The 20868-nt window shown below is 46.6% G+C and overlaps 1 protein-coding gene across 1 annotated transcript in view; it reads right to left on the bottom strand.

Annotated features, from left to right (window-relative positions):
- The window catches only part of FREM1 (FRAS1 related extracellular matrix 1), a 1195879-nt gene that overhangs the window by 809882 nt on the left and 365129 nt on the right, over window positions 1-20868 (bottom strand). The window lies entirely within an intron of this gene.

Here is a 20868-nt window from a genome sequence, read left to right as displayed (position 1 = left end):
GTTCATCCCACCATGGTCGAGCCTTAACCCCTTGCGTGGCAGGCTATTGTGCAAGTCTATGCCAAAGGGACGAGCAGACTCGTCCTTGCCACTGGGAGCTGGCAAATGAAACAGCAATGAACACAAACACAGAAGAATCCTGATAGACACCTGTCTGGCCAGGAGGCAAATTAGCCGTGGATTTAATTGAACATCTGCTGTGAAAGCTGGAGTAATTCCTGGGACACTGCACCCCAAGATGCTGCTGTGAAGCGACATGGGACAGACACAAAATCACTACACGATTGCTTGTAACATGGCGCAGCCCTTTAGCTGGGGTACAACACAATTTAAAACATGTGAGAACATTTTGCATCATATAGTTGGCGGACATTAAATTGAGATCCATACTTAGAAGAAGGATACATACATATGGAGAAGTCGAGCATATACAAAAATCCAAAAAGAAATGCAAGTTTAGAAAGTTATACCATTGGCTATCTTCACAGAAAGATGCTGCAGCCAGGCCGCCCTCACATCAGCCGGACCAGGATCTTACTAGCATTCATAGAACACACACCCAGGCCGTCATCAATCACTCAGGGTTCCACGCGTCCTCCCATTCATGACATCACCCATGCAAGCCTTCAAGCAGGCTAGTACACCCATCCTCTCCTACACACGTTCACGGTGGAGGTCAGGTACAAAAGGGGAGAGGGAGAAAGCTCACAGCAGCCCTATACAATTCACAGCAGTGGCTTGCCCACAGACCCAGTTGACTTGAGGATACACCGGTTAGTGAGAGACTCCTGCTGTGAAGTGCCCTGTCTGAGGTAGTCGGGTGCAGGAGCTGAGAGGAAAGGGAAGTCATTTACATGTGTGAGGGACCCCCGGTTCACCCCTAAAAGCTGGAAGCAGACTTGCTTAATCCTGACACGTCTGGCAAAAGCTGCCAGCTCCCTGCCAATATAGACAAGCTGTGGCTCAGATGCCTGGCAAATGCTAATGTGGTGGGTTAATCCTGCCCCAAGCGAACGTGTTACAACCAATTTCATGTCTGGCTAAAATGTTAACTACCAGGTAATTGCTGGTAGGAATATACCTAACTGCAACATGTCCGGGAACAGAACTTTTTGGCAGGTCTGCCAATCTGCGAACACACACACTATGGTATGCCTGGCACTGTGTAAATATGGGCTAAGTTTCAACTGAGGGCCTACTGAAACATGCCCACCCAAAAAAAAGGCAATGCCGAATACGGGCAAATAAAACAAGGGTCCTGAAATATGTAAGCAGCAGGTGTGCCTGCCGTTAACAGCCAACCCACACCCTAAAAACGCCGGCAAACTTGTGAAGCGTTGGTCAAGCATGCGGACATGCAAACTCTTGCTGTGTCAGGCGTTGGGTACACTGTCAGTCATAAATGAGAAATGACACATCCAGGTGAGGATAATCACCAGAATGGCCATGCATTCTGATGGCTCGCAGGATGTCTGTCGCCACTCTGGTTGTCTTCCACACCCTCTGTTGCCATATGGAGGGATGTTTTTTTTTTACTTTGGCTTACCTTAGAATTTATTTTGGCTTCACGCCTAGCACCACGCCCTGCAGACAGGTGCCAATAGCTTAGTAGCCGGCCAGCGCAAACGGATAATGGTAAATATTGGCACTTATGCCCCCTTGTCTGTGGCTCTTGCATGTAGTTCAGGCTTTGGGATAATTAACTACCAGTGTTGACGGCAGCGGCAGGCTATAATGCTTAATGAAAGAGAAAACGTTAGAAGGCACTGAATGGCGACATACCAAAATCACCAAAAAAGGACTTGGCACTGGGTGGGGGGGGGCATGGCAGTTAAGTTTGCCATCAGACTTCCAGAAACTCACAGCAGAAAGCAGGTATTGCCATACCATTATAAAATGGAATTCCCTGTGTTCCCATCAAATTTCACGGTACTCATGTCATGCTTGCTATTCTCATCTGATGCCACTCGTGTCATCAAGGGTCAAGTATGCACGCGCACACACACACGATGCCAGCTATTGCCATAAATACTCGATTCTGACATTATATGGCAGGTACTACCATAAAAATGTCAGATACCACAATCATATTGCTATAACACACTAGAATTCGTCTATTGTGCCATCAGAAGTATATCTCATGAGGTAACCCCTCACCTCCGACATGAGGCCAGCCTGCCCTGAGGAGGTTTCAATCTTGGCAGGGCAGACTCAGTCCTTTATCCTTTTGATGTTGATAAATTGGGTGCAGACGAATAATACTATCGACCATGATTTCAGCACTTGGGAGCAGGAGGAATCAGTAGCAAAATTTGAACTCTGTTCATCATAATCGTCATTGCTTTAAGTGGGCCTGTCGTCATATATAACTTCTTAAGCATGAATAGCCTGCAGTCATCCTTATTTTAGACAGCGGCAATTTGAGCTCAGCTTCTAGGTCCGATTCCGTATGTTTTCCTAGTCTTTTTCTCTCACTATTAATTGCCATATATTTAGTTTGTGCCACTGTTTTTAAAGTGTCTGTTAGCAGAGTTTTCCTAAAGTCCACCTGGAGGTAAGACTCTATAAAACTATCCCTTGGTATACAGGTCCCCAACACGTAGTATTAGTCTGTACTAGCCAAAGGATTGGTCGAATGGCAGAGCAGCCAGGCTTATCTTATGAGGAGCATGTGAGCTGTAGGTAAGTACAATGAACGCAGTCAATACATTAGTCCAAAGAAACTCTTACACACTGAAAGTTATAATAAAATATATATTTATTTTCTATACAAAAGGCAGGTAAGTAAAAACTCTTTTAAACTAACCAACACACATAGGAAATATCAACAATACTTTTCAATGGTGACTGCTTCAATTGTAGTTGCTCGCACTTACAATTGTTACAGAATATTACACTATTGACAGTCCTAACGTATAACTTGTAGTGGCGCACACCCACATTTGTTAGAGAGAAATGATAGGTTCATACATTTATAAAGTCACACGACAAAGTCTGCAGGAAGGAAAAGGAGGGCTGTTCAACACTATTAGCAGTAAGATATTTCCCAGCAACACTTTTCAAGGCTTCTAATGCTTTGGAAGTCCAATCCCTAACTATCCAAAAGTCAGTGTAGGAGTGGAACAAAAATCTTATGCAGCAGCAGAAAAGGCAAAGATCCTCAGGATACTTTTAGTCGCTTAAATAAAATACTTTAGCAAGATAACACAATGTCTATGGGGTACGACGTCCTTTCAACACGGAATGTTTTCTCACTGGGTTTTTTACCGTGATTTTTTTTTCTAAAAAACCCACAGAATTTTTTAGTAAAAGTGGAGGTCGGGGGGGGCGGACCCCCCAAAGATAATGAAAAAAAATTCTGTGGGCTTTCTCGAGAAAAAAAATCGCTGTAAAAAACCCAGCAAAAAAACATCCCACGATGAAATGACATGGAACCGTCTAGGGACCCTGCAAAGGAATCCCTAAAAGAGCACACAATGTTTAGCCTGGCCCAGATGTATGGGTGGACACCCAAACAGCGTGTCACGCACTCCAGTCACACTGCAGCGACTCTTTGGCTTGAGGGAAGTTCTACCTTGAGCCCCACAGTACCCTTAGGTTAGATGAAGCAAATGCAGCTGGATTCTTTTCTGTGCAGCAGCGACAGACCCGGTCTCCTGATTCTTCAGTCTGGTGACGAAAGGAAGGACTCTGAATGGGATGTTACATCATCAGTCATGAGAAAGGACCCTCAGCAAGGATTTCTTCAGTCTCCCACGTCAGTATGCGGTTTTGGCGTCTTTTTATCAGTTCCAACTAAGGACGGTTATCACCCGGGCGATCATCCCCGGTTCTTCAGTCCTGCACTCTGGTGAGGGGACTTGGATGAGTGGGATTTTGCCCCTGGAGGTCCAACTGGAGCTCACCAAAGTTCTGGGCACATTCATCCATGCAAAGATGTTGCACTACAAATGGGTTGGAGGTTCCCTGGTATTTGCGTTTTTGCAACCCTGGAAGGTCACAGCACCTCAGGCCTGGCTCGATCTGCAGTTCATTTTGGGGCTTGTTGGTCCCACCAGCCAAAGGAAAGGAGTCATCCTCTATGGAGCTGCTTTGTCGATAAGAAAACGGGGGCAGGCCAGCAGTGGTTGCTTCATGATTACTGAAAGGGTCTGCATGTGTCTCTGGTAATCTTTAGCTTCAGATCTTCTGTTCCAGTGGTTGACTTCCTTCTGCCTCAGGAACCTCACCTTTAATTTGGATTTCCCATTCACTCCTCTGCAATCTCTCTCAGCAGTTTACAGAAAGGGGCTGGTGGCTTTCCAATCAGGACAGCCAGCCTACCAGTGGTAACTGGTTCCATTAATGCACTCTGACAGACAAAGGACATGGGAGTGTTAAACCCCTCCCCTGCTTCCTGCCTTCACAGACACACTGAAGCCTAGGCGAGACACCCAAGGGTTCCAGCCAAAGGCAAAACTCACATTCAGACCTCCCTCACAGAATGGTAGAAGAAGGGCTAATAAAGGACAACCACACAAGAAATGGTGAAAAAAGAAATAAGCCACCATGTTAGAACATAGACGACCCTTTGGTGCATAATCAAGGCTGCGGATATAGTCTGTGGTTAAATAATTGCACCAAAGTTGGTAGAACACAGCCACTGCCACCAGCCATAACTTTAGGGTTGCCACAGTGACCATAAAGACCTAGGAGCAAGTAGAAGGGGGGTGCTGTGTGCTGCAAATGTGTAACACAGATGCCTTTAAAAGATATCGAGGAAAGCAGACTCCATATAAATTAAGTAAAACATAAAGAACACAGTTCCCAAAGATAGAGCAGTAAGAATGAATGAGTGGGTAAAAAGGCTCCCCTCATTCAGGATTAAAATAAAAAGATCCAGAAGTCCAGCCAAAGGGGAGGGAGATTAAGCATAAAGCTGATCACTCTTCCTAACAGTTTCCCATCTGATTATTGGTGAGGTGTCTGCATCCAGATCATCAGTGGAGTTGTCAAGGGTAGTTTTTGCCAATTCGGCTTGTGGGTGGGATCGCTGAGGGTAATCCTCGAGCCTCCATCGTGTAATGTTTGTAGTGTGTGCCCACATTTTAATTTTTGCTAAGACTGGTGCATGTCTGATAATATTGCCATCCCAATATTGGTGTCTATAGAAGACCTGAGGAGATATGTTCCAAGGAAAATACATTTGATTCTCAAGTACATGCCATGGACATGAACAAGTAGGACAAGTTCTTCTTATTTGATTTTGCTTCCTGCCAGCTGTCAGTCATCCCCATTTCTTGCAATCTTGAATTAATCTTAGTTGATGCAGTCACACATTGATGTACACCATCTTTGATGAGTGATCCAAAGCCAGGTTCAGTACTAGCTTGACATAACCCATCAGGATAATGCTATCACAGTGACATGGTGGTCACTGTGGCACAGATGGAGGAAAGGACTGAAATAGTTCTTCCGCGTTCATCCGGTGTCTCAACACTGCATTGCAATCCTCCTGATTCTGTCTTTGGGGTAAGATGCTAGTTTTCCTCTGTCTGCTGTGCTATTCCCCTTTCATTGGACCCCTTCTTTACGTGGCCACACTTCTGTTTTTCTTGCCAGTTTCCTCCTATTTTTGTTCTACCTGTATTTTTCTTCCTCGCTATGCTGCTGTCACCATCCTGCTATTTTGCAGTTTACTTCTGGATACCGCCGTGACTGCCTGTTGATTTTTGGACCTCACATTGGATTCTCGTTTGTTTTGGTCTACTTTGGATTTTTCCCCGTTTTCAGGAGCTTTGTCCCACTTGCCCGCCTATCTGTCTTCCCGGTTTCCATCGGGATACACCGCAGCGGTAGGTCAGGACCACCCTTCCGTCTACCAAAAATGATTGAGGGATAAGAAGAAGGATAAGACTGATCAAAAACATCTCAGTGGCGGCCAAAACAACAGACAGGGGCTGTGAACCATAAAAACACAACAAACAATGCAGGTTCCCTGTTCCAAAAACTGTTCCGTGCCTATTCACACTGCACTACAAATTTGGTCTTAAAGGGGGATCTTGCAGCCTTTGTCCATTTCTTTTTCAGAGTCTCTCCCTGTGTCCTCAAACTCGGCTAAAAGGGGTTAATGTGCCCTTCTTCAGTTTTCGCTCAATATCTAACTCTCTGTTCTCAAATTCAGGCTTAAAGGGGTTCCTCACCCCCATCTTTTCTTTCTTCTCAGGGTATCTTGATTCTGCTCTTCAACTTTGTATCTGAATTCTCCCCTCCTCATTTCTACAGTTGAGCTTAATAGGGCCCCATCATCCCCACGTTTTAAGGTTCTGGGTCCTTCCTTCTTCACAACCTCGATAATCGGCTCTAGTCCTCTTTGAGTCCATGTCACACATGAAAATTCCTGCTTCCACTGAGCGCTTGACCCCTTAGAATTGAGTTCTCACCCCTACTGCTACCCTGGGCCATGCATGCCTTCTGGTAACTTCCTTCTCTTAGTAACTTGGGCCTTCCTGGCCTCCTGCTCTTTCTCCTGATGCTTCTCCCCCACCTCCGTCTGATGTCCCAAACCAACCTCTTTCTTGTATCTCCAACCAAACACCTCCGGATCTCTTCAACCTCCTCCTGATGACTGCAAGCAACCTCCTCCTGATGAATCAAGCACACGTCTACCTGCTGTCTCTCACTTTCTCCTGAACTCTCAAACCAACCTCTTCCTGACCTTTCCAACCAACCTCCTCATAATGACTTATTACCTCCTCTTCTCACTTTGCTCAAAACTCCTTTGACAAACTCCAACTTGATTGCCACTCTTTCACTCTACAACTTATTTCACACTCCCAACATCATCTCTAACTTCAAGCACCCAGACTACTTGCCTGGGACTTTGAGATTATATAGGCCCAAGACCACATGCGCTTGAGTGGGGCTCTCTGTGAAGGTCTGCACCCTGCAGTGTGAATGAATGTGAGGCAGTGATTGGCTGCTTCAAACTGATTTATCTGTGTTTGCTTTGGAGTTTTGGGGACACACCAAGACTTTAAATGGCAAATCTGCCATCTTCGATTTTAATTTCAACAATTGCAGGGATCCTGCAGCCCACGGCTATATAGGGTGTTCCTTTTGTTTGCAAGTGGAATGGAGCCTGGGACAACATACCCCAGGTGTGTCAACAAGTTGTGAGCAAAATGAAAGCAATTCTGAGTGGAACTCTGTGCTCAATCTGCTCCCAAATAAACGCAGAGTCTGTTTCCGAAGCAGACACGTAGGAATGTGTGGTGTATGTCTGATGACTGAGCACTTTCACTTTGTGAGTGCCATAAGACAATGTGCTGTGCATCCGATGTGGCAGTGGGTGTTTGCTACCAGTGCTGAAGTAATATAGTTCTGTCTGTGCATGGTTTCCTCCAATTGCAGACTTCAGTTGCTTAAAAGGACAGTTTTCACAATTGCGTCTGCTTGAGGAATATATAAAGTACCTCTCTTTTAGGATGGGAAGACTATTGCATTACTTATTCTATACTGATGTGGGTCCTCAGGATGGGACATGGCTTTATTAAAGTGACAGTGGGCCTCATTACGAGGTTGGAGGTAGCCATGCCGCTATTTGCGGCATGGCTGCCTCCATCCAAACTCGTTCCAACTCCGGCCTGGTGAATGGAGAAATTACCGGTCCATTCCGAGGCTGGAGGGACCGGTAATTCCACATTCGCCAGGGCCATTCACCATTCCCATTTCATCCCCCATAGGGCTCAATGGGAAGGGGGAAGGCGGCAATAACGGTACTGCAAATTGTGGTACCGTTATTGTCCCCGGTGTCCCTTTGCGGGTCCCGTCCTCAACGCCTGCAAAAACCAGGCGTTAAGGAATGACCCGCAAAGGGAACTCGTAGTATGGCGGTAAGGGATTACCGGCACTGGTGCCCTTACCGGTGCCGGTAATCCCTTACCGTCCACCTCGTTATGAGGCCCAGTGTTTTTAAACGGACACATGGGATGGGCCTCTGCCTTAGGTTGGAGACTAAGGGCTTCATCACAAGTTGGGTGTTAATCAGGCACAATTTCCCCCGAGTTTAAAAAACATTACCACCAGGTCGTGTGGAGGTATTAGCAGTGCATCAAAACCTGGAGTAAATGCGCACCCCACTCCGGTGGAAACGCTATTCGGCCTGGCAGAAACAGCACAGAAACAAGAGTTACTGCTGAAGTACTGGCATAAATAGTGCTACTGCCGGTGATCCAGGTGCTAATAGGACCGATGCTATTAGCACCAGCGAAAATTGTGTCATCGCCGGAATGGGAGGCATTGCGGTGGCCATTTTTAAAAACCTAATCCATCAAAAATCTTCACTTCCTGCAGTCGTCCGGACCTGGAAAGAAGCCCGAATGTCACAGGAGAGGACCAGACGCAAGGTGCCTGAAATTTTCTTGCGAAAACCCAAGTTTAGTGAGGGGGAGCTGGTGATCCTCACAGATGAGGACATTGCCCACTGTGATGAACTATATGGCAGTAGGTAGCGTAAGAACACAGACAGAGCAGGATAGCTATCTGGCATGCCATCAGCCAGATGGTGACTGCTGTGGTGAGCGTACCCCATGACGGATAGGACTGCCACAAGCAGTGGAATGACCTGGGGGTCAGGGTGCGTGGACTGCTGTCACAACTCCGCCAAGAGTCCCTGGTGACTAAAGAAGGCACTGTGGAACCACTGGCCCTCACCGCCTGGGAGGAAAAGTGTAGTACAGTCCTGGATATGGAGGGAATAGAGGGAGTCCGAGGTGCAGAGGCGGGTGCCAGCACCCAGGAGGCAGGAAGTGAGTCAACCCCCCACCAGCACAAGAGCATTCACAAATGATAGTCTAGCATAAAATGCACCAGTGGACAAGGACACATGTCAGCAGACCCAGAAGCTGGGCATGCCAAAAGGGTGGAGTGACAGGGTGGCACATCAGCCACCTTCCACAGCAGCCATGGGGAAGGGCACCAAGCGCACCTCTGAGCGTTACAACAGCGGGAAGGGGTGGCCTATCCAAGTGCCATGCACAGCACACCCCTGCTGGTGCACCCTGCGCCAGCGGGATTGTCGTGGGTGAGCAACCACTGCAACGTGCAGCAGTCACACCAGCATGTTGCAGGCCCAGTCTGCCTTCCCCATGTTGGCATGTCAGACAAGCCACAGGGAAGTACATGTCCCCCTACACCAACATAGGCTCAGCTAGCCAATTACTGTACACCACAGCAGAAACCTGCTGGCTGCACAGCAGCCCCATAGAGCCATGCCAGTGCCATGGAGTAATCCACCACACCCACCCCCGCAAGGTGAGTGCTACCCGGGGAGGGGTTGTGGGGGCATGAGGGATTTTTAACACAAAAAGTATGGGCAATTACCAACTGTATTTCAATTTCGGTGAAAAAACCAAAGCCTAGTCTGTTTTCCGACGTGTGGTGAACAACCTGTTCATCGGAGTAAAACCACAGTGGTTGACGGCACACTTGGTTATTACTAAAGAAGGAGGCTACTGTGGGTTTTAACACCCACAGACGCAAGGCTGTGTGGGAAGACAGAAAGGGATAGAGTGATATTGTACGTATCCCTACCTCAACAACTATTCTGTCCCTGTGTAGCGCTGCTGGGCCGCCTACAAACAGGGGATAGAATAAGAAGAGAAACTAACTTCTTCTAGATGAGGTACACCATTCAGCCTTGCGGACAAAAATGCCCTACAACCACTCTCTCCCCCTATGTGTTTGTATGGGGAGAGACAAATACCAGATCTAAAAGACAGTGTTTAAAATGATGGGGCGCGACAACATCCTGTGGGTTATATGCAATTTATTTGCCCAGGGATTGTTAATCACAACTCATCCACTGTAATCTTTAAAAAACAATGTCAAGGACTATCACAAGGTCAGGTTATGAGCACTCTGCGCTTGTGTTTAGACCAACAACACAAAAGACAAACATTACAACATTCTCCACTCCGCCTTCCTGTTAATCTAGCGAGGGGAGGATGGTATAAAATTGCTCATCAATAGAAAGTGAATGTGATATCTATCTCATGTAGCAATAGCTGTCTACCGGTTTCAGCGACTCATGTTCATTAAGTTTGCTTTCTTCAGGACAGTCTTTTTTTTATGTGTTTGACAACACCGGAGAATAGCAATAAGTGCTATGCTCCATGTGTAATTTCTGGTAGGGAAAGTGGATAATCAATACTTTACCACCTCCTGGCTACGTCATGACTGGACCAAACAGGTGACCTGTGTAAGAAAGTAAAACCATATTCAATACACAAGTCTCCATAGGTTATTCACTGGCAATCAATGGCTTTAAGGGTTAGCAATTTTTTAGTGCCAATCCTGATCTATAACACACTACACCGGGCGTGATATGCGTTACCTCTTTAGCAAAATTGTGAGTCACAGGGTATATTGACACCAGTTGGGATGCCAGAAAACATCCCCGACTCCCACGGGCTGGCTAGGATGTTCAATAGCCTGTTGTACAGCTCGATCTACTCATTAGTAAGTGTATTACTGAGCCGTGTTATATAATATTAGACTGGTCATCTGCAATGGTACTGACCTAGGTATGGTCTCTTGCCTTGCCTCAGGTGTAATCACTGGTAGCGAGCGCTTGGTCTCATCATGGATCCACTGTGTGGTCGCATTTCTGGGTCAAGACAAACAAAAGGAGCTGTGTTAAAATTCAGCTATTCACCATAAGGGACTGTGGCTCCGGGGCAATGCTAAATGCATGTAGTGCTGGCAACAGTCCTTTTTCACACGGACCGCGGTGCTGGTAGTGCTACTAGCTAATTCGCACACTGAGCGCTTGTGCAGTCGTTTACCGTGCTATGAATGCCAACTTCGGTCCGTGAGTGCCTTCTCCCTACCGCGTATGCCGGTAGACTTGGCAAAGGACCAATAATAAGTCCTTGCACAGTCACATGTCGTGGGTCTGTCGCATCGCGTGTGCGGCACGTGACATCCACGACACCGTCTGCCCAGAAGTCAGGCATCTAGAAGTCAGGCATCTGACATAACTTAACTCGCAGACACGAGTGAGCCACCTGACTAATATTCAAATTGCAATCAATGCTATATCGTCATCGAGTGCTGGTTCCGCATGGCTCTCGGTAGTTAAATTGGGCACGACCTATGATACCGTCCCATCTATGAGCACTGTCGTTATAAAGGCTCATGTCAGAACGTGCACTTTTGTGCCATATCAGCTTAAAGTGTACTCTGAGAAATACATTCGAAGGTTTTTAGATGTAGAAGAGAAAAGAACTCCACAGGTGTTCATACCCAATGTTTGCCATACAATACTCTCATTGAATCCCACTTTATCTAATTTTAGACGGAATATCCATCTTTGTTCTCTCTTAAGGAGCAAATTGCTGATGTCTCCACCTCTTCTTGGGCACGTGACTTTCTCTATAATAGTCCATGACATTTCATTCGCTTTATGTCTTTGTGCTTTGAAATGCTCAACTAGGGGGACATTTTCCCTCTCTGTTCGTATACATGACATGTGTTCTTGTATACGTTTTTTGACTGGTCTTGTGGTCATCCCTATGTATTTTTTGTTGCACGGACAAATGATCATATAGATCACGTTAGAGGTGTTACAATTGGTTAGAGATTGTTGTCGCCATGGAGTGGCTAAGCCCAATTCCAGTGTTTGGGATTTTTTCGTTAGGTCACCCACATTGCATTGACCGCAGGGTGTGTGTCCACAAGGTGGTATAGTGCCCCAGAGTGTCGTCTGCCTGGTGAGATCCTGGGGTGGTGTATATGAATGAATTAGAGTATCTTGTATGTTCTTCCTCTTTTTGATGGCGAACCGTGGTATGGGCAAGGTGACAGGCCCCATGTTTTGTAGTGGCCAGAGTTTAATGATTTCTCTTTTAATCTGGTTCACTTTGTTGGAGTAACTGAACACTGCAGTGATGGTATTTTCACCTGGTGGACGCGTTTGTTGCTGTAAAGTAATGGCCCGTGGGATATTTCTCACTCTTTTGCGGGCCATTTTGATTGTCTTTTTAGGGTAACCTCTCTCTACCAATTTGTCTGGCAGAACCTTAGCTTGAGAATCATATTCCTGGACGGTTGAGCAGTTACGCCTGTAGCGCAAAAACTGTCCAAAAGGGAGATTTTCCCGTAGGCTTCGTGGGTGGAAGCTTCTGTAATCCAATAGGGCATTTCGATCTGTAGGTTTTCTAAAGACAGTAGTTGAAAGATATCCTCCGTCAGATTTGATTTCTACATCCAGGAAGTGGATCTCTTGTTTAGAAATGCTATGGGTACATTTTAAAAAGGAATTACGAGAATTAAGCCAGTCCAAGAACTGCAGAAATGAGGATTCTGATCCTGTATAGATAGCCAGAATATCATATATGTATCTTGTCCATAGAGATATCTGTGATCTAAAGGGGTTTGTTGCTGTATAAATATGTTGTTCCATACAAATATGTGGCTCACTCGAGTCCGCGAGTTAAGTTCTGTCAGATGCCTGACTTCTAGATGCCTGACTTCCGGGCAGACGATGCCGTGGATGTCACGTGCCGCACACACGACGCTACAGACCCACGGCTCGTGACTGTGCAAGGACTTATTATTGGTCCTTTGCCAAGTCTACCGGCGTACGCGGTAGGGAGAAGGCACTCACGGACCGAAGTTGGCATTCATAGCACGGTAAGAGACTGCACAAGCGCTCAGTGTGCGAATTAGCTAGTAGCGCTACCGGCACCGCGGTCCGTGTGAAAAAGGACTGTTGCCAGCACTACATGCATTTATCATTGCCCCGGAGCCACAGTCCCTTATGGTGAATAGCTGAATTTTAACACAGCTCCTTTTGTTTGTCTTGACCCAGAAATACGACCACACAGTGGATCCATGATGAGACCAAGCGCTCGCTACCAGTGATTACACCTGAGGCAAGGCAAGAGACCATACCTAGGTCATTACCATTGCAGATGACCAGTCTAATATTAGATAACACGGCTCAGTAATACACTTACTAATGAGTAGATCGAGCTGTACAACAGGCTATTGAACATCCTAGTCAGCCCGTAGGAGTCAGGGATGTTTTCTGGCGTCCCAACTGGTGTCAATATACCCTGCGACTCACAATTTTGCTAAAGAGGTAACGCATATCACGCCCGGTGTAGTGTGTTATAGATCAGGATTGGCACTAAAAAATTGCTAACCCTTAAAGCCATTGATTGGCAGTGAATAACCTATGGAGACTTGTGTATTGAATATGGTTTTACTTTCTTACACAGGTCACCTGTTTGGTCCAGCCGTGACGTAGCCAGGAGGTGGTAAAGTATTGATTATCCACTATCCCTACCAGAAATTACACATGGAGCATAGCACTTATTTCTATTCTCCGGTGTTGTCAAACACATAACAAAAGACTGTCCTGAAGAAAGCGACCTTAATGAACATGAGTCGCTGAAACCGGTAGACAGCTATTGCTACATGAGATAGATATCACATTCACTTTCTATTGATGAGCAATTTTATACTATCCTCCCCTCGCTAGATTAACAGGAAGGCGGAGTGGAGAATGTTGTAATGTTTGTCTTTTGTGTTGTTGGTCTAAACACAAGCGCAGAGTGCTCATAACCTGACCTTGTGATAGTCCTTGACATTGTTTTTTAAAGATTACAGTGGATGAGTTGTGATTAACAATCCCTGCATATAACCCAGAGGATGTTGTGGCGCCCCATCATTTTAAATACTGTCTTTTAGATCTGGTATTTGTCTCTCCCCATACAAACACATAGGGGGAGAGAGTGGTTGTAGGTCATTTTTGTCCGCAAGGCTGAATGGTGTACCTCATCTAGAAGAAGTTAGTTTCTCTTCTTATTCTATCCCCTGTTTGTAGGCGGCACAGCAGCGCTACACAGGGACAGAATAGTTGTTGAGGTAGGGATACGTAGAATATCACTCTATCCCTTTCTGTCTTCCCACACAGCCTTGCATATTTGGGTGTTAAAACCCACAGTAGCCTCCTTCTTTAGTAATAACCAAGTGTGCCCTCAACCACGGTGGTTTTACTCCGACGAACAGGTTGTTCACCACACGTCGGAAAACAGACTAGGCTTTGGTTTTTTCACCGAAATTGAAATGCAGTTGGTAATTGTCCATACTTTTTGTGTTAAAAATTGTTTCAATAAGGGCATTCCCTGTTAACCCTATCCTCTGCCCCCATATATTCTGTAGGGGCATGAGGGATCACAAGCATGCATGCAAAACATCAGCTGCCCCAGCATGAACCAGATTCCATCCCCTCACACAGGCCAATGACCAACTGGCCATGTGTCACACACTCATTGTGGCAACCATCCCCACAATGCTGGGCCAATATGCTTGTGCGGCAAGTGAAAATGCAAGCCAGGAAGAACTGACTGGGGCAGCATGGCCACAGCGCAGCTGTTGCTGCGGCTGTACCAACATAAGTTCAAGGTAACAAGCAGTGGGAAGAGCTGAGCGGTCGCTGTACGTGCTGACTCAAGCAGAGGGAACCTCATCAGGAAAGGACTGCCGCCACGGCGGTACCAAGTAAGAACGGCCACCAGAAGGGGGAATCTGGTCATGGCTCTGCCCACTGCCATTCAGCAGTTCCTAACCTGGTGAGCGACGCCAGGAGAGTATCTCCTTGCCCCTAACACATGGGGGGAGTGAGGGGCCAGAGAGACTCCAGACTCGGGTCTGCCGTAAGGGACAAAGACCACCCGAGCCCGCTGGAGGACCACACTACAGCTTACAGGCCAGAGACCTCCTGGCCAGACAATAACCGATGTGCCCCCCCCACCCCCGTATCCCCAAGGGTGGCTTTGCCGGCTAGTGGAGCACTTTCCATCATGGGCGAGCTGCTGACACTGAGGGACTGCCCTGTGACCATCTGCTGATGTGGCCCCGGTACACCAGGTACAGCTTTTCCATCTAGTGGGGCCATCCCCACTTCCATATTGGACTAAAATATTTGTAGTAACAAACCCCATAGGTGTCTTACACCTCAATGTATGTATTTATGTACCTAAGTGCATACCAGACCAAAGAGATATGTTGGTAAGGCTACACCGTAAAAGTAATATGTGTGTAAAGTAGTCCCCGTAGAACAGCTTGGCACCCATGTTGGCCAGAACTGCAAGCTGTAAAGGGAGTTAAAAAAAACAGAGCAGAGAAGACTCGAGACCCATGCGGTAATAGAGACACTGTAAACTGCCTGACATTAAACGCATGTAGTGTAATAATAAACAAAACGCAGCAGGTGAATGTAGTTGTGGGTATACTGCTCTATACACCACAGTCAGTTACGCATACAAACACATGGGCACGTTCACACTGCGCGATTTGTCAAGCAATACTGATGTTGCTTGAGTCACAAATATATTGATGTACTTCAAAATGAGTTTATTGTTGTCAGCCTGACACGTTTTTCGAGCTTGCATTCTTCATCTGAGGCTAAATTAAAGCAACATATGCAAAGCAGATTAACAACCGTACAAAGTCACATTAATAAACCCCATCCATGGATAGATACAAATAAAGAAGCTACAATGCACAAACATGCCCAAATTATTGGCAAAACACAATTTGTATGTCAATGAATGCACAAACAAACAAAGAGAGAGAGAGAAAAAAATCTACGAGGACAAGGAGTTAGTCACTGGGCATAGTGGTTAAGTGCTCAATGTCACAACATTTGTATTTAGATACGTGCGAATAAAATGATGTTCCCTCCGGTGCTCATCATGTTCTCGATCTGTCTCAGGGAGAAATGTACAATTGGTCACTGAAAGCTTAACATTGAGTTGAGGATTAGGTGATGTTTGTTGAATTGTGGCACCATACATGCCACACTTTAATCTATTATTATGTGTACCTTTCTCTCTGAGACAGATCGTGAATTTGACAAGCACTGAATGTACATCACATTATTCGCACGTATCTAAATACAACTGTTGTGACATTGAGCCCTTAACCACTATGCCCACTGACTAACTCTTTGTCCTCATTGATTTTTCTCAATCTCTCTTTATGTTTGTTTGTGCATTCATGGGTGAACGCCTTGCTTGGGCTCTTCTCTTCCTCCTCCTCCTCCTCCTCCTCCTAATCCTACTCCTCCTCCTACTCCTCATCCTCTTCCTCACCCCCTTGTACTCCCTGTGCCCTGGCCTGATTATCCTGCATTTCTACTTCCAGGCACAGCATGAGCAGCTGCCTGTCCCAGCTCACAGTGGCTATATGCAGCATAGTGTTGGAAACTGTTTTGGGATAGGGGTGTGCCTTATGTTGCCCTCTGGAGTGCATTGAGTGCACCTGTACCTTCATTTTTGACACCTGTGTTCATTTACCTCTATCTGGAGGCTGGAGGTAATTGCGCCATGTTTTCGTTGGTATTCGGGCTAGTTTTCGGCGCTAATACCGCTGTACATGGACTTGTGATGTAGCTGTGGATGCGTTTTGTGTTGCCGGAGCAGGAAATTGCTCCGGCTGTAATAGTGCTGGTTGATTTTACAGTTTGCAGCATTTGTGCCGGCTCGTGATCCGGTGGAGCGGTATTGGCGGCACTAATTACATTACCGCCACTTTTAAGGCTTACTCCTCAACTTGTGATGAGGCCGTAAGTATTGGAGACCAGGGTACCCTCCCTATAACCCCATACCACCCTTGGGCTCATAATACACTAGTTTGGGAGGCCCCATTATCCTGAGCTACCCCACTGGTTGTCCCTAACAGTAGGTAGGGAGGGCAATTAATCACAGTGCATATATAGAGGCCACAGTGGTCAGGCTGTTCGTGACCTGGCATTTGACAATACTGAAAACTGCCCCTGTGTCAGAGTAAACCTTTCTTAAGGAGAATTGGAATTTGTGGAATGAAGCAGTTACCTGGACATTTTGGATTCTGCAATTGCATGGACACGTGTTGGGTAGGACTTTGAGTTTGGTTTGTGTTAGTCTCCCTTATTGGGTGAGTTTTTGGAGACAGACTATGTGCGGCTGCTCAGACCAGTCACATTCAATGTTCTTGATCTAGCCACAATCTCTAACTATAACATGTGATATTCAATCTTCAAATGTGGATATTCAGCCCGCCCATAACCAGCCTGATCAATCACCCACTGTAGTGTGTTTGTTGAGACTGTGCCCAATGTTGCCTTTTGCCCCTTCATCTCTTTGTTTCCTATGATTTTGAATCAGCGTCCCTTTACTCTGTTGAACTAGATGAAGCCAAGCCCTCTGCCCCATCACCCGCCCCACCACATGTTTGCCTATCCTGAAGCACCGAACCCTCCCATACCAAGATGCACCAGATACACCATACCAGTACCATGAAGCAATGCATTCCCCAACTCAGAGATAAGTGTCGCAGTGACAGGGTCATGACCCTGTCAGGGAAGAACAGGGACTCCTCCCAACCTGGCGTGGGTGGCTTACCAGGGTGTATGGGAGAGCTAGTCATACCCCAGAGAGGGGGGGTGATTGAATCCCCCCACCCCAGTGAGAAGAGACTGCAATGGAGCAAGGGAAGGCACAGACATCCTCCCTAATTCCAGTTTCAAACAACTCTTGCCAGCACAGGATGAAAACCACAAGGAAAATTAGTAGCTTGAGCTCATGGCTGCCACCACACAAATGGAGATTTGAAAAGGGACTAGGCTGGAAGCCTTCTTAAAGACCTCCAGGGGAGCCCCAACCCTCAGAGGGATAGCCTAGACAGAGATTGGCCAACGAGAGCTTGTGACCAGGGGGACCAATGGGAGCCAGAAGGAGTCTTGGATGAGGGAAGGCTGAGCTATAAAAAGCCTAGACAGCACTGAGGAAGTGTTTAGCTGGGGTCAGGTGAAGCAGGGGGTGAATCAAGTCAGACTGAGGGTGGGTGGTGGAGAGGAGTGCAGAGGAGACTGTGGTAGTGTTCTGATAGAGTGAGGTATTGTGTTTAGTTAAGTCGTACCAGTTGAGTGTAGTGTGTTGGGGGTGTGTGTAGACAATGACTGAAAGAGCGAATGAGGGATAAAGGGAGGGGAAGAAGTGTAGGGGATTTAGAGAAGGTTTGATAGTGAGTGTAAATGATGGAGCAGGTGAGTGGTAAAAAAGTAAAAGGTGGTAGTAGGAGTAATAGTGGGGAGGGTGTAGAAAATAAGGAGGAAGGCAGTCGCGAGGGACAGGCAGAGAGAATGTGATTTGATCTGGAGACAGGCGAATAGTCAGGGGTCATAGAGGGAGAGCGGTGGTAGGAGAGGGGTGTAGTTAGAGAGTGAAAGGAGGGATAGGTACAGAAAGTGAGAGGGTGGTGGAAGAGAAATTAGAGGATAAGGAGAGAGGAGTAGATAGGGGAGAGAGGAGAGAGGGAGAAGTGAAAGGATAAGGCGAGGAGTACATATTGATAGTGGTAGAGGAGGAAGATCGCAGGAAGAGGAGAGCGGATATGGGGATAGGGGAAAATAGAGAGAGAGTGTTAGGAGGGAAACCCCCAATGAAATCAGTCTTTTGTCAAAAGGGAGAGCATAATTTAGAAAGTCTCTGAGGCAGATAGCTAGAAAGGGCCACGTCCTTCAGGTTTCCCTTCCAGATTAAAAACGACCTACACAGTAGGGGTTACCATGCCTTAGAAAATCTTGGGTACAATCTGGTGGTTAGAGGCGCCCGTGCTATGGGGGAGGGAGCCCACATGAAGGTTGAGAGAGCTGTAAGGACCCCTTAGTTTCAATTACCCCAGACTTGCCAAACCATGTGTTTACAATGTTAATAAGCTGTCTAAATATGTGATCTTTGTCTGTCGATTTCTGAAGCCATTGATGACATGAGGCAAAATATAAACTTCTTTGACTCTCTCAAAAGATCATTGGCAACCTGAACATAACACTTGAACAGTCAAGTGAACCTCGCGGGATATCAGACTTGGGAGATATGAAGGCATCCACAGATCAGCTTGTCTCGTGGATTGTGGGAATACTGCACCCCAAGGAGCCCAATTCTTAAAGATGGGTGGGGGTAGAACCAGTGTCCAGAGAGCCAGATCTTTCCTGATGTGGAATGTGTCTTCCCGCCTCGCATTTCAATCTCCAGCGTCCTGCCAGGAAGATCAGCCACACATGACAACTGATTGGACATTCTGTGACTTAACATGCCGGGTGTTTCGTGGAGATGGTAACTTCTCAATCATTGAAGCAATATTCTAGACTGGACTGAAAAGTCCATCTGTATCAGAGCCTTCTGGTAATTGAGCGGTCTGTGACCATTTAAATCTCCCATTTTTCTCGTCATTACGATGGGGGGACAAGTCTTGGGAAAGGTGGATATTAGAGCCAGAAATCTCAGCTCATTTCGCCACCATTACGGCAATACCTATGTCCCTTTTTGTTCCAAAGTCTTGATGTTTGACCAATATATCATGAGAAGGAGCATTCTAAACCTTCTTAAGGTGACCAACCCAATAGGCCCTGTCAATGTGAACGTGGGCATCACGTTCATCTTTCAGGAGTAAAGAAAAAAATCCCCTTATTGCATTCAAGAACACATTCCCCATTGGTCGTTTCGTCAAAACATTTGAAGCACATATTCTATCTTTCTCATCGATATTTGAGATCCTCACATTTGCCTAGAAGGTGCTTAGTCATTTCTTGAAGAGATGTGATGTCCGCTGAGAGAGATGTTAGGCTTCCCCACATATTCATCAGGTCATTTCCCCATGTATCCACTCTAGTGACATGAGAATATCCATCATATTGTTACTGATGCCTGGATCAAGTTGGCTCATGGGGCCCCCAGTTTGATTTGTATCATTAATTTGAAGTTGTATCACAGCGATCTGAGGAGTCTACCCCCTTTCTGTCCACCGGTTGCCATGATGTTGTGACTCTTTTCTATTTGCCTTGCCACGTCCATATGGGTGTTTTTTGACTTAGCATCTAGCCAAGTTGCAGTACTGGTAGAGTCCATTATAGGGCTCTTTCTCCCTATTGTTGACATTGTATTCCGGCCACCATAACAGACCTCAGATCTACTATCTAATGCACCAGGTCTGCGGCGGAAGATCAGGGCTACTCTTTTCTTTCGTGATTGCAGCCATGACGGTGTCCGTAGAGCAATAGTGGTTGTGGACTACGAGTGCAGAAATATGGTGGAAGGCACCATTGAATGAGCATTTTAATTGAAGGTCCAGCTCCCTTTCAGGATGAAACTGTGACACCCGCTAGCAAGAGCCAATTAAAACGCTGGAGCCTGCTGTTATGCAGGAGTTACCCTCAAATTCCAAGTGATCTCTAATTGTGATGTACTAAATAGTGAGAATTGAAAAGCTGAGGAAAGCCAGTTACACCACCGAACATTTGTTTCGTGTGTGGCTGCAAATGTACATATTGTGCCCCCATGTATGGTGGTGGGAACTCCTGAGCAATGGGGCACCTAACCCCAAATATCCTTCATGGTAGTAGTAGACGGAGCTTCTGTGAGGGGATCCACCATGCCCCTGCAATGTGTAACCTGGTTCAGTATATGTGGTGTGAGCACCGGGGCACTGCTCTGCCTTCAGTGATATGATGATATGATTGGTTATTTATAACACGCTTAATACACAGAGGATTCTAAGCGCGGACCCGGGGATTGAACCTGTGTTGCTCTGTGCCGTCTTGCTTCCAAGGTGCGCACGTTGCCGCTGAGCTATCCTCCCTCACGCAGCAGCACAGAGCCCTGTGCGATCCGCTTTGCACTCTCCAAAGCTGCTGGCACTTATGGGGCCCAGACTTCCGCTTCAGGCCCTCTTATGCTGTAGAGCCACCACTTCGTCACTCTGTTCATCAGCCTTCACATACATGGACCACTCTGTTCTGCCTCATCCTATTGCACCCCCCAATGTCCTGCACCTCAG

The sequence above is a fragment of the Ambystoma mexicanum genome, chromosome 6p, assembly GCF_040938575.1.
Source record: "Ambystoma mexicanum isolate Mex_15411 chromosome 6p, UKY_AmexF1_1, whole genome shotgun sequence".
Taxonomy (NCBI): Eukaryota; Metazoa; Chordata; class Amphibia; order Caudata; family Ambystomatidae; genus Ambystoma; species Ambystoma mexicanum.
The sequence above is the reverse complement of the archived record's forward strand: the minus strand, read 5'-3'. Positions and strand labels throughout refer to the sequence as shown.